General features: G+C 38.3%; 1 protein-coding gene across 2 annotated transcripts in view; it reads right to left on the reverse strand.

Annotated features, from left to right (window-relative positions):
- Nucleotides 1–17848, reverse strand: part of LOC126485150 (CWF19-like protein 1) — a 150628-nt gene that overhangs the window by 111968 nt on the left and 20812 nt on the right. The window lies entirely within an intron of this gene.

Here is a 17848-nt window from a genome sequence, read left to right on the forward strand (position 1 = left end):
ACCAAATTCAATGTGGTGGAAAAATGAAGACAATAAAACAACTTTCATTTTCATTGCAGGGCAAAATCATGAAAAAAGGATGACTGATTAGTGTTCTTTTATAAACAAAGTCATTAAGAGGGAGCACAAGTTTGGACCGAGCACAAATGGCAAAGAAAATTGGTTGTATTCTTTTCAGAGGTCTCATCCTGTCATTCATCTTAATCAATTTATAGATACCACAGAAAACCAACATCAGAACAGCTGGACAGGGATTTGAACCCTCTTTCTTCCAAATGTAAGTCCAGTAATAAACAATACCATTCATATTTAATATGCCGGATTACTGCAGTTTAGAGTTTAGTTAACAAAACCTATTTTTGTAAGCATCTGCTCTGATGTGATATGGAAAAGGAAAATTAGTATTAAATTAAGTGAGTAATGATTAAAGTTCTATTCTGACAACTATGTGGAGTGATTAGAATAAATACTTGAAACCTTAATTGTTATGGCTAAACCAGGCTTCAAAACAAAAATTGTTGATAAGCACATTAACATGTCTGAAAACAGTTTCAGGCTTTTGGTAAAGTACTTCTTCAGAGTTTGTTACAGGACACACAGCCAGTAGTCACAAGACATTGATAAGTAGGCACAGTCATCATACCTAAACCCAGGTTTACACCAAAGTGAATACTAGTGAATGAGCGTCAGCATACAAGCATTCAGTCAGGAATCCAGAGCACTACAAGTTGAAATTTGTCACTGTGTCCCCCTACGGATTACTTAATACCATTTTGATGAACCACAGTGAGGGGCATGAAGAATTTTCAGACTGTATTGGTAAACCCAATAATAAAATGATGAAATGAATAGGGTATCAATATGTTCAGCACACTGTAGTATGCCATATACTCAAAAGCATGACAAATCTAGGTAACTCCTGTCAGGATGGAATTTTTTTTAAAAGTGGAAGTCAAAATATGGTCACGGAATGCTGATCAAAATCTTTCAGACATTAGACAAAAAGCTGCTGGAAAAAGAAGTGAGTTTATGTAGCCTGCAGTAAGGGAAAGTTGTTGACAAACTCACATGATGAGCAAAAGTTGCAAATTTGTCAAAAGATAAACAGGACAAAATGTCGTGTGTTATTCAGTGAGCATATAGAATTACTAAGCGGTCATACATCATTTCCGGCAAAGCTTGCCTGAAATTCGACTGGGGATGAAAACCCAGTGTACTGAAAGCTATATGGTATTCTGCCCCATCTTAAACCATTAGTGGAGGAACTGATGAAACACCAAAAATAAGATGACATTTTACAGATGACTAGGAGCCCCTGTGACTACATGTGCATTTATCATAACTAAAGCCTGGTTTAGGTCAGAGTGAACACAAGTGTCAGTGAACAAGCATTCTATCTGGTGTAATTGATATGCAAGAATGACCAAGCATCATTTGGTTGTGCTTGATTCACATTTGCAGGTGCTTGGTCATGTTCTGCTTGTTATTGGTCTTTCAGTGAACCATCACAGGAATTTAACTTTCTTTCCATTTCAGCACTCACAGTACAGTGAGAATTTGTCTGTTATTTTGCTCATGAAGTACTTTTGTTGTTAAATGTGATTTGTGTAACAAATGGAGTTGTTAGAGAAATGTAATGCTGCTAACAAAAATTTAGAGATACCGTAAGTATTTGTGGTGTCCAACAAATCATCGGCACAAAATACTGGATGAAAAGAAGTATGCTCAGTACAAAATTGCCAAAGCAGTCAAAGGTGAGAAAGACAATTTTTCATTTCTTTCTTCCAACAGCTGGGGAGAAACTGGCAAGACATGTTTCAGATTCCTTTAAAAAAAATGAACAGCACAATGAAATTCCTTGAAAGTAAAGAAATACAGATATGTTCAATGCAAAAGTTACATAGTAGGGACAATCATTCTTGTGGCTTATGTTGAAGGTAGGTGTAATTACATCACAGGCCTATCATTGTTGTTATAAGTGCATGCAGATTAGATATATTAGATTGGATGTAGATGTATTAATCAAATAAATAAAAATCATTTTTCCCTCAATCACATTACCTTCCCTCCAACAAACAGTGAGAAGATTTTATATGTAGCCTATGTAACAGGTCACTTGGAATATTTTTATTACATTAATCACACTTTATTAATGTATCTTCCTTGTATGTATTTATGTATTTTGATAAAATGCTGGCGTGCTTTGCATTTATCGGTGTGCAGACATCAGTAACCATCCGAGATTGACCAACATCGGAAATGCAAAAAAATTACTAATGTAACTGTACCCAGGTTGCTAATAACTGGAGTGTAAATGCTAGTCTTTCTTCAGAGTATGTTGCTTGTCAACAATCAGTGTTCTATTTTTAGATTCCCCCCTCAGTTCCAATGAAAAGCTAGCAAAGAGCACCAACAAACATACTAATAATTTTTTGGAATAATGCTGAGGGAGGCTGGAGCTGCAGTTCAGTGATAAACGCACCACCCCAGGCAATTCATACCAACATTTTCTCCTCCTAATCAATTTTGCTCACTTCGTCAAAAGCAGTGTGCATTACACATAAAATCATTCCATCTGAATATTACGGATTTGCATCTTGGCTGTAAATAGTTTTTACTGAGAGGAAACCATAAGCCGATTATTGCAAACAACAATGGCACAAAAGTCATTGGGTTGGCATGCTATGCTTCTCTAGTGTTATCTTCTGTTTATTCCATTGTAAACACACATTCACAGGTACAAGCAAATCGTAATAAACTTTGTAGAGATGGCTGTGAATATGTGGTTGCTTACGTTCACTTCTGTTTGTTCTGGAGTAAATAAGGCTTAAGAAATGCATGGACAGAGGCAGAACATATCAGTTTTACTGTGCCTATCGATTGCTGAATTAACTCACAGTAGATGATGTATACCCATTATCAAACATCACACATCCCAAAAAATGTAAGGCAGTACAAGTATTTCACTACTATGTACTTAGGCAACAAATATCACCACACAGAAGTGGCACTGAGGATGTGCCAAAATCTTAAACATGGCTGTGATTCAGCAACTGCATAATTTTGGAGAGACTGAAAAAAAATTGGGCATCAAATCTGAATAAGATATTTTTATAAATATTGAAAGCTTGGTCAAGGGCTAAATCAACCCTTAAGTTGCAACTGGTTGGCTGATTTCTTTTCTTTTTTTTTCTTTTTTTCCCCCCCAACCTCTTTGATATGCCAAAACCTGAATTTACAGTCACCATAGGATACTATCAATATAATTTCCTACCTTTTGATTAAAAATGCCCAGATAACATTCCAATGTCTACTGGACATTGTGTTACAATGTATTGTCCACTGAGATAACATCATTGTTTTCTGTAGTTACATTGATGGCCATGTTGTAAAGCCGTGGAATCCCTATTTCAATTCAGGATCACTTGCCTTAAACTGAATCTAGAGTAACCTCACTTTGTTCTGAAAGAGGAATTCTATTTAGGTACTATCATCAGCTGGATAGGTATCAAATCCAATCCACAATTTGTGGAAACCACACACAATTTCCCAATACATAATACAGTATAAGAGTGCGATCATTTCTTGGTCTGGAAATTTGTGCCTGACTACAAAAAAATTGCAAGCACCCTCACACAATCACTGGGAAAAAAAAAAAAAAAGTATAAAATTCAAGCAGTTTGTGGACTGTGACGCTTTCGTGGGGCTGAAGGAGCTATTAACATCTAACCCCATTCATGAATATCCAGGCTATGAAAAACCTTCATGTGACATCAGTAATTCTGCAGTCAGGTCAGTGCTCTTACGTGAAGTAGTTGGAGTAGAACATCGTGTCATAAATGCATCGAATCACCTGAACAAAGCTGAAAAGAAACACTCCAAAATTATGGAGCATGGTATACAGAATAACTGACTTACACTGCTACCTGTACAGCAGTCTTTCTGAATAATTTCTGATTGTCTGGCCTTGAAATGAAGTCTTAGTCTCATAGACCCAATGAACAGTATAACATAACAAAAAGGTGTGCCTCATTGAATTCAACTTCATGGTGGAGAATAGCTATATATATGAGATAAGCGAGGAACATCCTGTTATATACTAGAGACCATTCATAGTGGTATTGGAAAGCAAGTTTACTAACACCCTGCACAACTTCAAGTAACTTCAGCAAAACACACACATCAATGTCTGTCATTTGGCATATGTGAGAAAGACAAATATGAATTTTAGAATACGATACTCTGAACACCTAAAGCACTGAAAAGTGGAAGTATATACACCACATTTTCAAATAACCTCATATAACAGCATGCCAACCTACTGCCATAAAAACATGGGTAATAATTTTTTGAGGTTATAATCTAGGCCCGTATAGATTTGCATGTGTTGTAGATGACATAGTGAATTTTAAATATACACATACGGCTGAAATGGACAAACAGCCACAGAACATGCAAAAGTAATATAAGGTAATTATTATTAAGTTTTTAAGTTGTTTAAGACTTGGGGTTTCCAATAAAAACCAGAGATTTCAAGACATATTCTAATGTTATGACGACTTAACGTGTGAGTGTGGGTTATACTGATTTATTTACCCAAATCACATTCCACTTCTTTACGAGGTGACTTACTTGGAATTTTACAGCCCCTCTTCTTTGCGGGATAGTCAGCTTCTGGAAAATCTCTTTACTTCTTCTCTGTCGAATATCACTAGATACAGGAACTTTTAAGCCTCGGATCACTACAATATCCCTCATCTTCAGCCTGCCACAAACTCATTCTTTCTTGTACTAAACTTAAAATATTCTTACAATCCATGCTTTGCATGTGGGAACGTCACATGATTTGGCCAAAGGAAACAAACTGATCTGAATTCCGCCAACTGTCATCCAGAGTCTGCATGTTCTGGCACTGAGACCGCGCACATACTGGCATACTAATTTGAAAAGGTCAGCCATCTTCAGCCGTTACTAAGTAAGTGAGCAACAATGAAATAATGTGCAGCACAAGGACACACAATGTCAGCAATTTGTGACACATCCCAATTCGCTACACATGATGAACTCCTCCACAGGAGAACTACTCATCCCGAAGAGTTTGCAGGGTGAGGTATTACATCACACACACAATGCAATCCTTACTCGAATTGGTGGATGGTACATTACTGTTTGCTATGTTGTAGATTTTTACAGGTGGAAAGACAGAAGTAAGTAAGTTAAGCACTACAAAAAACAATTAACATATTGCGCTCAGTTTGCATAACACGTGAAGTACAAAGCAACAACTTACCACAAACAGATAAACCATTCTAGACAATAAAACTAGACATTCATAGTCCCTTTGTACAGACCCTGCCCACACTAAAAATGAAAGCTAACTGACCATTCACATGATTTTAGCAAAGGTGGTTATACTGGATCAAAGAGCCAAGGCTATCACTCATTCCTTGATACCCAAACAGCTGTTGGAATCCACGATGCATGATGCTCTTGTCATGGAAAAGAATTAAAATTTCATGTCAGAAATGACTACTCAATTGTGTTGACTCACAGGAATCAAATAATTGTGAATTAACCCCTACTGAGCCAAATAAAATGGTCATACTGATCTGGTACACTGAAACAACGAGAAAATGCTCAGCCATTACATAAGTGCCCAACATAATAATTGGTGTGAACTCTTACCTTATGTAGTAGCCACACATAACTCTGAAGTGTACTGGAGCATGACTATTGCCATATGAAGTGAACTACAGCAGTTAAATGACCATGCTGTCTTAATTATCAAGAGCACCACCAGGGAAGACATTTCCTCTGTACAGTTCTCTGCCAGGAGACTGACAGCCATTTAGAGGCATCTGGCACCAACACAAACGCTCTTGAACACCAATAGGCAGCAGTAAGGAAGACAAGCAGGCTTTTGAAATACCTTCTCACACAATGGGTGACGTTAAGTAACACACTTACTTTTAAGGGTAACACAAAGGCATTCACCACGAAATTAGAGGCCAATTCTAAGGTATAAAGATACCATCACCATTTAATGAAATCTACAATTAGCCACTAGGAGCACCACTATCCCTGTGGATCGAGAGTGACCTTCTGCAGGGGCTCCACAGACACTGTGCCAGACATCCTAGGCATCCAGGGCCTAGCAGGAGAGTGAGTCTGTAATCATCATAGGAACAAGTCTTGAGCTGTGCTGTGAAGAGGTACAAATTAATTGTCTTGTTTTAGCTTCTTTGTGCCTCATTATCTAGGCTAGATTGCGGTTTTTTTGGTTTCTGATTACGTTTGAGGAAAGTTATGTGACATGCAAATCTGTTGTGCTACTCAGTAAGTGAGCACCTGAACTAGTACTGATGACAGTGCAGCCATCCACCTGCTGCTGGGCATTATTGCATAACATCTCAATGAGCTGACACTGATTACAACACTATGTATTACAATTTACTTTGTAGCCAAGGCCAAGAATACAGATTTCTATTTTTGTGTATTATATACTATTGGAACAAAAGTAAAATGTACGGGAGAACTGAGCATAGACTTAAAAATGGACACAGGAGTACAACAAGTGTCCAGCCACTTGGGTAACCCCAGCCCAGCTAGAAGCCCAACGTACTTAGTGCAGGCAGAGGCATTAGGTGATAATGATATAATTCGGCATGTAGCAACCTTGTCTGGAGTAGCCAGAGGGTTGAAACAGCAATTAAAAAAATGTAAAATGATGAGAAAAAGCTTAGGACCAAGAATATAAGATGGAATATATCACCCAAAGCTTAATTCAGAAATCTAAAGGTAAATCCCTCAAATCACAGTTACAACGCGTATGTGAAACATTCATTTCTTGGGACACACAGTAAGAAATTCAACTAGTGGAGCACACAGAGAGAATGGATCCAAACAGGCTAACACATCAGATTCACACATTCTTGAAAAATATAATTATGAGACACAGCTGGCAAAAACAAACAGAAAAATATCACCTGTTATATGGTATGTAACCGTGTGATTCTTATGTTTGCATGTATGGTGACAGTTATATTATTTTTGTCCCTGATTCACCTATTTTGTGCTTTTTAGCACTGAAGCTGACTATGTAATAGTTGAAATCTAGATCTGCTGTAGTAAAGTGATGGATTTTGCGATCGATTGCCATTTTTTTCTCCACTGTCTAAACAAAAAAAGACCATAAAGAATTGGGACTACCAAATTTACCAGACCAATAAGCAGTCAGCCAAATAACTCAAACATGGAATGTTTGTGCTAAGGGGGTCAAGTGTTGATTTTATCCCACCTCTCTCAATACCATTGGTTTGAGGTCAGGTGACTGAGATGGCCAAGTTACATTGCTACCTCAATTACTCCAGGAATCTTCGACCAGCCGATCAAAAGAGAGAGAGAGAGAGAGAGAGAGAGAGAGAGAGAGAGAGAGAGATGTAATTCTTGGGCCATTCCAACAACTGGCAGAGACGGTTGAGAACACAAGCCTTAAGCATGGAGTTTCAACGAAGCTCTCAATTTGCAGCTTTGTCCCCAGAACAGATCGTGGCCCTTTGGTTCTAGTCGAGTGGAAGGACTGAACCAGAGCTGACTGTGTGTGGGATGTACACAAGGATTTTTTAGATTAGGTGACCCTACATCCAATCCAGATAACAATAGCTGTAGGAAGCCCAGAAGTATCAGTGTAAGATCCAAAGAAATGCCTCTCATAGGTGAGAGTATTAAAATCCTAATGGTAAACTGCCAAAGCATTCAACAAAGTGCCAGAGTTTGAAGCGCTCATGAAAAAACAGTGAAGCTCCGTGCTATCAGGTACAGAAAGCTGGTTGAAACCAAAAATTAATAGCATTGAGATTTTTTGGGGAAAATTTAAGTGTATATCAAAAGGACAGCCAAATGGGAAATTGAGGTGGTGTATTTATCACAGTAAACAAGAAACTCAAAGCCATTGAGGTAGAAACTGAAGCCGCTCATGAGATTGTTGGGCAAGACTCAGTGTCAGGGGCGGGCATAAAATGATAATTGCATCCTTCTGTCAGCCACCTGGCTCATCCCCTGATGTGACCGAAAACTTAAAAAAAAAAAAAAAAAAAAAAAAAAAAAAAAAAGTTCCCCAATCATACTGGAATCATTGTTGGAGACTTTAATCATCAAACAACTAATTGGGAAAATTATAGTTTTGTTAGTGATGGGCATGATAAGACATCCTGTAAAACTTTACTAAATGCCTTCTCTGAAAACTACCTAGGACAAATAGTTAGAAAAAACACTCACAATGGAAATATATTGGATCTAATGGCAACAAATAGACCTGACCTCTTTGAGGATGTCCACATCAAAACTGGTATCAGTGACCTGATGCGGCTGTGGCAACAATGATTACCAAAGTACAAAGGACAACTAAAAAAAGCAGAAAGATACATATGCTCAGTAAACTAGATAACAAATCAGTAGTGTCATATCTCAATGAGGAACTTTAAAACTTTCAGCACAGGGCAGGAGCATGTAGAGGAACTCTGGCTCAAGTTTAAAAGAATAGTTGACCATGCACTGGATAGAAATGTACCTAGTAGAACAGTTAATAATGGGAGGGAAACACCACAGTATACAGTCACTATAAAGAAACTTCTAAAGGAACAGAGATTACTGCATAATAGGTGTAGAACAAAGTGTAGGGATACAGACAGAGAGATGCTGACTGAAATGCATTTGGCTGTCAAGAGAGCAATGTTTGATGCCTTCAGTGAGAAACAGTTGAAATCGATAAAAATGATCAAAGCTCAGGGTATGATGGAATCCCTGTCCAAGTCTAGAGTGAATTTGTTACTGAATTAGCCCCTCTTCTGTTTATAATCTAGTGTAGATTCCTTGAACAAAAAAACCATGCCTAGTTCTTGGAAAAGGGCACAAGTCACACCCGTCTACAAGAAGGGTAAAAGAAGTGATCGTTAAAACTACTGCCCAATACCATTGACACTGATTTGTTGTAGAATCTTAGAATATATTCCGAGCTCAAGCACAATCAGGTATCTTAAACAGAATCACCTCCCCAATGCCAAGCAGCACAGCTTTTGAAAACATTAATTACATGAAACTCAACTCACACTTTCTCACGTGACATACGGAAACTTTTGGATAATGACAACCAGGTACGTGCTACATTTCTTGACTTCCAAACAGCAATTCACTTAGTACCACACCTATGGTTATAGCCAAAAGTATGATCAATGGGATATCAAGTGAAATTAGTGACTGGATTGAGGACTTTTTGGTAGGGAGGAAGCAACATGTTATCTTGGATGGAGAGTCATTGTTAGATGTAAAAGTAACTTCAGGTATGCCCCAGGGAAGTGTGTTGCTGTTCATGTCATATGTTAATGACCTTGCAAACAATATTAATAGGAAAATCGGGCTTTTTGTAGATGATGCAGTTATCTAGAATGAAGTACTCTCTGAAAGAAGTTGTATAAATGTTCTGTCAGGCCTTGATAAGATTTCAAAGTGCTGCATAGATTGGCAGCTCATTTTAAATGTTCAGAAATGTAAAATTTTGCACTTGACAAAACAAAAAAATGTAGCATCCTATGACTATATTAGTCATTGTTGGAATCAGCCAACTCATACAAATACCTGAGTGTAGCACTCTGTAGGAATATGAAATGGAATGATCATATGAGTTCAGTTGTGGGTAAAGCAGGTGGTTTATTAGTAGAATACTTGGGAAGTGCAATCAACCTACAAAGGAGATCACTTACAAATCATTTGTGTAACCAGTTCTAGGATATTGCTCAAGTGTGTGGGATCTATACCAGATAGGACTAACAGAGGATATGGAACATATACAGAAAAGGGCAGCACGAACAGTCACAGATCTGTTTAATCTGTGGTAGAGTGTCACAGAGATACTGAAGGAACTGAACTGGAAGACACTTGAAGAAAGATGTTAACTATCCCAAGAAAGTCTATTAACACAATTTCAAGAACCAGCTTCAAATGATTACTTTAGAAATATCTCTCACATAGGGACTGTGAAGATAAGATTGGGCTAATTACTGCTTGCAGAGAAGCATCCCAACAATCTTTCTTCCCATACTCTTTATGTGAATAGAACAGGAAGAAAACCTAATAACTGGTACAATGGGGATGTACCCTTTGCTATGCACCTCACTGTGGTTTGCAGAGTAGATGAAGATTCTACCATCCTCACCGTCTACACATTCAGCCACAGTCACAGTTACTTTAATCACTCAGTGTCCCACTACCAAGAGTGAGCCCTGAAGTATGACCAGAACTTACAGCAACAGAGTACTGATAGCACTGCCAGCTTCCTATACTAGAAACCTACCTAGCTGTTACTAGTTGCCCAAGTTCCATGACGAGGCAGCTACATGGACTTCGTAAGTGTTGTGAAATGCCAACACCTTCAAGAGTCTTGGTCAGATTAAGATGGGAGGCAATTTATCAAAATGAAAGACCATAAGCTGGAGGCTAGTTAATGCAAACATATTCTTCCACAGTAAACTGTGTACACTGATCAGTAACCCATAGGCACAAACATAACTCGTTGAAGGGAATAGAAACTAAGTAAGATAGTCTTGTGTCTCACTTAGAGATAAAGCATGACTCCAAAATGGACACTGATAGCATTCGTCCTAGCCAGCACCAGGTACTGCTTACTATATGCTCTGAATGCTGTGTGGTGCTCATACAGAAACAGATGGGTTGATCTGGTGTCCCATATTTGCTCTTCTTAAGTCGGCCCACAGGTTCCACAAACCAGCCAGGACCGAGCTTGAACAGTGCCACACACTGTCATATGGATCTACATAACGTCCCACTTGTCTCTTCAAATGGTGAACTAATTACCAGATTGTCACTGAACCTGTATAAATATCGTAATTACTCCAACCTTTGTCTGCCTATATACGTTTATGATAGAACTGATACTGCCTCATTCACTTCATGACAATTTGGCCATCCCACTTATCAGTTTGGGAAACCATGCAATGATCCTATTTGTTGTACTATGAAAATAAAGAATTGTGTCACAGGATACAGAAGTGGTAATGTGGACTACAATCCTAATGTGAGTATACAGAACTTGAACCATTTCTCAAACTATGGCAGTCACTACTGGATCAACAATTCAAACAGCGACAGGAATTTGAACAGCAGCTCCTACAGTTTTGCTTCAACAACCATCCTAACATCCGTACATAGTGTGCCTTAATATTAAGGTTATTGATGTTTCTTCTGTTCTTGTAATATAGGTAGTTATGCTGAAATCCCCAGTAACTGGCTGTTGATATACTTTCCGGGATGTGAGGTCGTGGTCCAAGAACTTCTCTGCTCCTTACGTTTCGTCCAGGACTGCGCTGGACGAAACGTAAGGAGCAGAAAAGTTCTTGGACCACGACCTCACATCCCGGAAAGTATATCAACAGCCATGTCACCCAGTCGTGAAAGCCTTCATTCCCCAGTAACTGTTATACACAACATTCCAATGTCACATTGCTAGGTGCTGAAGCATAAACAAAGTTTATAGTTACAGAGTAATGGCAACCGTTCCAATGCCCAGCTCACGAACCCCTGGATCACAGCATCTGTTCCCTGTCAAAAGCTGAGCTCTCTCATGTGTTTGCCATTTGGCCCAACATGTGGCTTATCAGATGCCATGACTGTGGCAAGCATTATTGCTCAAGAAAGTAGTGGAGTATACATCTCTTGATATGGTGGGGCACTCTAGAAGATTGTATCAAGCAAGTATTGCTCTGAATCTAGCAGTGGCACATTCAGTGTTGGATCATGCAGAAAATTATCAATGGGTTAAATACAGCTAGCACATCATTGGTAAATATGTGTATCATGTGCAAAATGCTTAACGCTTCTTACATTATGCTTGAGCTGCCACACATTATGTGTGAAGAACCAATGAAAAAACAAACACTCCTAGCTGTATGCCAGGTTCCCACAACACATTCCAATACACATTCACACAAACAGGCACACCTCAGGCACAGATGACCACTATATCCAGCCACGGTCACAGCCAGAGAGAAAGGTCATGAGTGCCTGAGGTGTGCCTGCTTGGATGAACATATGCTTGTTTTCCTTTCTTTTCTGAAGAAAGCTTTGACCAAAAGCTAAATGTGTAAGAATCTTTTCGTTGCACCTATCTGCAACTCAATGTGTCATCTTTAAGGTGAGTAGCAATCTATCCTTTTCATAATTATAAAGGGACTGAATTAGTCTGCTCAGGCTGCAAGCAAAAGAGCCACAAAAAGACAAACTGTGCATCAGTAAAACACAACAAACACAAAGATATATAGTACACAACAAAGCAGTGCTTGTATCTCAGCCCTCGCATGCTCTCACACAAAAATCACAAAACACTTCCGTGCATGACACAAAATCATCAGTCTCAGATACGAAACACAACCCATAGTCAAACATGCATACTCTAAACCCAGGCATTGCACTGGACTATACAGAAACAGATACAAATCTATGATTCAGCAAATCAGTGTGGGGACACGTTACAAGCACAACAGAGATTTATCATATGATTCACTCATTCAGAGGGTGAATCAACCTACTTCCCACTGACTGAACAAACATACTGAATGATAAATTTCTTTCAACCACTACAGGGGAATTGTGTGTTTTGCTACTAAGAGTATACACCAGAAGGTCCGAAAGGCCAAATTTAGATAAAAATCTACAAATATTTAGTAAGGGTATATGGCTGTGTGTGCTTTGATCCAAGAAAAACTAGGAAAAACTGTTATGTTTATAGTAAACAGCTGTAAAAATCTTACAACTAAATGCCCATACAAGCATAGCAGTGAATGCAGAAATTATTAAACTTATGATGGAGCTATATGCAGGAGTGGCGGCCCTCCACGAACCTCATTCTCCGGAAGGTTGCCTGACATATTTCACACCAGACATGAGAATAACACCATGACATAGGAAACCCACAGAAGCTTTCATAATAACTAAGCCGAAAGTAACTGTGATAAAAATCCTAGTTATGCAAGCAACACCTTGCTACTGTAGAGCTAAAACATGGTTAACAAGTGACTGAAGTTCTAAAGGCACAATACTCAGAAAAATAAACCCTATGCTGACATGAAAAGGTACGTAACCTTATAATCCTGAGGAAAAATCTAATCATAAAGGCAGATATTAAAGCACATTCTGTATCCTAGCATTCTAATATAACTGACAGCAAAGGCCACAAGACAAAGACAAACACATTACTAGATAAACGAATCCTATTCACTGTGAATGAAGAGAAACAACTGGCAACATATAATGGGAGAACAAGGTTTCATAGTAATACAGACATAACTATAACAAACATGGGAAGTAAAACTAAATACAATGCTCAATGACCACTATGCAATTCACATAATCACCAGATCACAGACTGATGCATCCTGCTAGGTAAAGCACAATGGGATAAATGTAGAGAGATAATTGAACTGTTTTATCCAGTCAACTCACACGAAACATAAGTTTCAAAGTCAATGTGCTAATTGACGCTATATAAAAAGCCCAACAGCAATCAATCCCTGTGACCAATGCAACCCAGATATAAAAAACCTACGGAACAGGGAATTAACACACAATAATGAACAGGAGATAAATGTGAACTTTACCAACCAGAAATAACAATAAGAGACAGGGAAATCAGTCTATAACAATACAGGAGCAGTAAAGTAAAGAACTGGACACTTTTATTAATCATGAAGAAACAATACTGGGTCACCTACATCCAGCCACAACTGAGGACAATATCTGGGGGGGAGGGGACTTAGGGGACTTCACTTTTCCTGCCCACACTCAGCCTGACTTATAATATAATGATGCAGAAATGGAGGATGGGCTCATTCCCTCCCTCCCAACCTCATTCAGGTCTCTCTCTCTCTCTCTCTCTCTCTCTCTCTCTCTCTCTCTCTCTCTCTCTCTCTCTCACTCACACACACACACACACACACACACACACACACACACACACACACACACACAAGCCCACATCCACTAAGATAGCACAAATATGGTCATATGTTCCACAAATGTAAATTAAAACACAAGCAATGCAAGAGGAAACCAAAAACAATTACAAAGAACTATATGGCTGGCTGACCATTTACAACAAACATAGATGGCCCAGACACCCTGACAACACATCAAACTTCTCCCTAAAAAACATGAAGCAAGTCAAATATTGCACGGAAGTGATGGTACATGCATATCATTGTTAATTAAAATAGAGGGAAAATCTGTCGTTAAATTACCTGCTACCCTCATGTCTGAAAATAAAATACAGTCTACTAAAGTATGGCACACTGTGATCAGTATGCCACACAGACCACACACTGGAAAGCGCTTTTGCCAGAGCAAGAAGCCATGTATCATAGGTGTGGTATTGAGAATGTCCAGGTTCAGACTGAAATTTTCATTCTGCAGTGGAGTATGCACTGATATGAAACTTCCTGGCAGATTAAAACTGTGTGTCAGACCGAGACTCGAACTTGGGACTTTTGACTTTTGCGGGCAAGTGCTCTACTGACTGAGCATCACTCTCGACCCATCCTCATAGCTTTCCTTCCACAATAGCTCACCTCCTACCTTCCAAACTTCACAGAAGTTCTTCTACAAAACACATAAGATAGCGCTCTTGGAAGATAGTGTGGAGAAAGGGCTTAGCCACAGCCTGGGGTACATTTCGAGAATGAAATTTTCACTCTGCAGTGGACTAAAATGTCATGCACACAAAATATTCTGCAAAAGTTTATATTCCATTTCATGGTCCAAGAGACCTGCTATAGTCAAAGAGATCAGGAAAATGCTTGAATGGAACATAGCATCAGGCAAACCATACTGTAGTCCATTTCTTGCAGTGGCTGTGGAAATGTCAGATAAGTTTCAGATACAAGAGATATAGATCAGATTAATGAGACTGGAGAACATAGATGATTTAATCTAGAAGTTACATGAAGTAAAATACCTAACATGTATTGACCTCCATCTTCATATTGGCAGATTGCCCTGGCAATGAAATCGTCTAAGTATACATTGTTTCTATGTGCCAGGAGGAGTTACCAAGCATTGACTTTTGGTTTTAATGTATGCTCAGGCATATTCGTAACAGCACCTGACTGTCTCTACTGACCTGAGATCCAAGACTTGGTGGCATTGTTCATGGATGATTTGCTAACAGCAACACAACCTTGGTCACATCACACTGACATTATACAGAAGGTGTTAAAAAAATTCTTGCAAGCTAATGCACCTGCCAGCCTGCAGAAATCTAAGTTTGGACACAAGAAAATTAAATTCCTAGATCATCTAACTATATCCCATGTTATACTGCCTGATGGTGCAAAACTGATGCAATAGCCAATTTTCCTGGTTCTTGTACAAGCAAGTAACTGAACGCTTCATCAGTCTTGCAGTTGTTAAGTGGGAATGGCTTTTAAGCTTATCACAAAAAATGTGCAGTAAAATGTGCAGTGGCACTGGTCACACAATTGCTATCTGATATTTGAAAATATTAAACAAGCACTGTTTACTCCAAGATGCTATACTACCCAGACATGTCAGCTGCTTTCCGAGACCCCGATCCTGTCCAAGTGTGAAAAGGCTTATTCAACCACCGAGTTAGAAGTGCTTGCAATTGTGTCCACATTCCAAAAGTTCCATTATTACCTTGCTGGAACCCACACCAGGCACCAAGCTTTCTATTAAGTTGCAAATTATTATACACACTACTTGGTAGATGGTCTCTAGTACTCTAGAAGTGTAGCTTTGATGTTATTCATCTCAAAGGCAATGCACTAGCTGATGCTTTACCTCACCTCCTTAAAGGTATACACGAAAACTCAGACATGAATGATCAATCTTCAGATTTTAAGGTTTTACTAATTAGAGACTAAGTCTATAGGGAATATTATTTAGATTTATCCAGAAATACGCCAATGTTGCAATATGCAGATTTTTAATGAAATCATGTTACACGGCAATTGCAGCAAAACCAAAATCAAAGGCTTACTAAGCGCTATACAATAGTAACTGGAGATTTACTCTATTACTGTACTCCAGAATCTAATCATTGGTGTTTTCATCCATACAGATTATGGAAATAAATTAATTTGGTATACCCATCATGCATAGGGAAACTTTGGTATCATAAAATGTACCTAGAAAATCTGTAGTAATTGTCATTTGTTATACATGCTCAGGAAAGTGCAAAAATTACCGAAAACTTGCACTATTTGCCAAAAGACAAAAGACATGTGTTGTAAAGCCAAGTTGCACACCATACTACCTGTAAAGTCATTTCAGACATTACCAGTGGGCGACTGTGGCCCAGTCCCAACAGCATGTTCAGTTGCCAAGTACCTTGTAGCTTTTTATGATTTGTTTACACATTATACAGTACAGTATCCCATAAAAATGCTACAAGTTCACCTATATTCAGGTAGCTACTGCATGATTATATCCCTAAAGTACGAAAATCACTTGCTCTACTGCCTGATAAAGCCAAAAATTTCACTAGTTTCCATGGCAGGAATTTTCTAAAACATCAACAGATTAAGCACATACCCATATCAAAATACCACCTGGAAGCATACTGTGCTGAATGGATGTTCAGGAAGTAACTAAATTCATAAAGGCATACTGTCACATCAAGCAGATGACCTTACTCTATTATGTGAAACCGTTTGAAGAGATTATAAATAACCTTCAACACATGTCTACTAATTGTACACCGACAAAGTTAATAGTAAGGAAAAAAGAAAAGAATGTGTGGGTAAATTTACCCCATCAGATTCTATGAACACAGATTCTTGGTAAGAGAAGGTTCAAGAAGCGGGAATTACTTTGACAGACAAAGCAAATATAAGAAAAAAGTATTTTGACAAGAAATTATCTAGACCACAAAAGATTACCGATGGTGACACAGTTCTAATTATGGATCATCCCTAAACCAACACTATTACCTACAAAAAATAGGAACTGGTAACTGTTGTATACGAGTTCATTTGTGATCACAAGGATCCAAAAATTACTTTCTTATCCTGGGAGCAACAAGATAAAGGGACTCTACCCTCATCAGGATTTAAAGAAGTGTATATATCAATAGTTAGCAGCAAACATCTGTTGACACATAAAGACTGACACTGTGGTGTATACGTATTAGTGTGAACTTTAATTCAAAGTAAGAAGTAGATTTACATAGCCTCTGATTGAATACTCCAGTGGACTATGGGTATGAGTATTACATATGTGGGTATTTTAATATGTAAATGTCATAACAGCACATGTGTGTTAATGAAATAATTTCATCACAGTTTCTTCCAAACCATTTCTGTGAGGATGTACTGTGGAATATTATTTAACTTTCTTTGCATATGATAGTAGTTTATGATTTATGTAAATAGAAACAGCGGCAGTCAACTCTTACTTACTTTGCAAACGATATTAGTCAAGAGGTATAAATATGTAGTTTAGAATCTGTCAATGCTAGAGAAAGGGATATTTTTTTCCCATGGGTGTTAAAGAGATATATTACATTAACTGCAAGATACATGAACTGCACTTGCAGAAAAACTAAGTTGTGTTGTTTGTTCGTGTGGGAGATAACAATATTATCAACATGGGTTTATTGACACGTTAGGTATAGAACTCTTGTAAAAACAATTCTCACCAATATGATATGAAACTTGATTTTGAATGATCATAGTTATTCAGTTTACACTGGACTAGGTAGAGTCAATTTCCTACGAGTTCCCAAGTCTGTTTTGGCAACTTTCCCTCGTGGTTGTCAGTTTGA

The sequence above is a fragment of the Schistocerca serialis genome, chromosome 6, assembly GCF_023864345.2.
Source record: "Schistocerca serialis cubense isolate TAMUIC-IGC-003099 chromosome 6, iqSchSeri2.2, whole genome shotgun sequence".
Lineage (NCBI taxonomy): Eukaryota > Metazoa > Arthropoda > Insecta > Orthoptera > Acrididae > Schistocerca > Schistocerca serialis.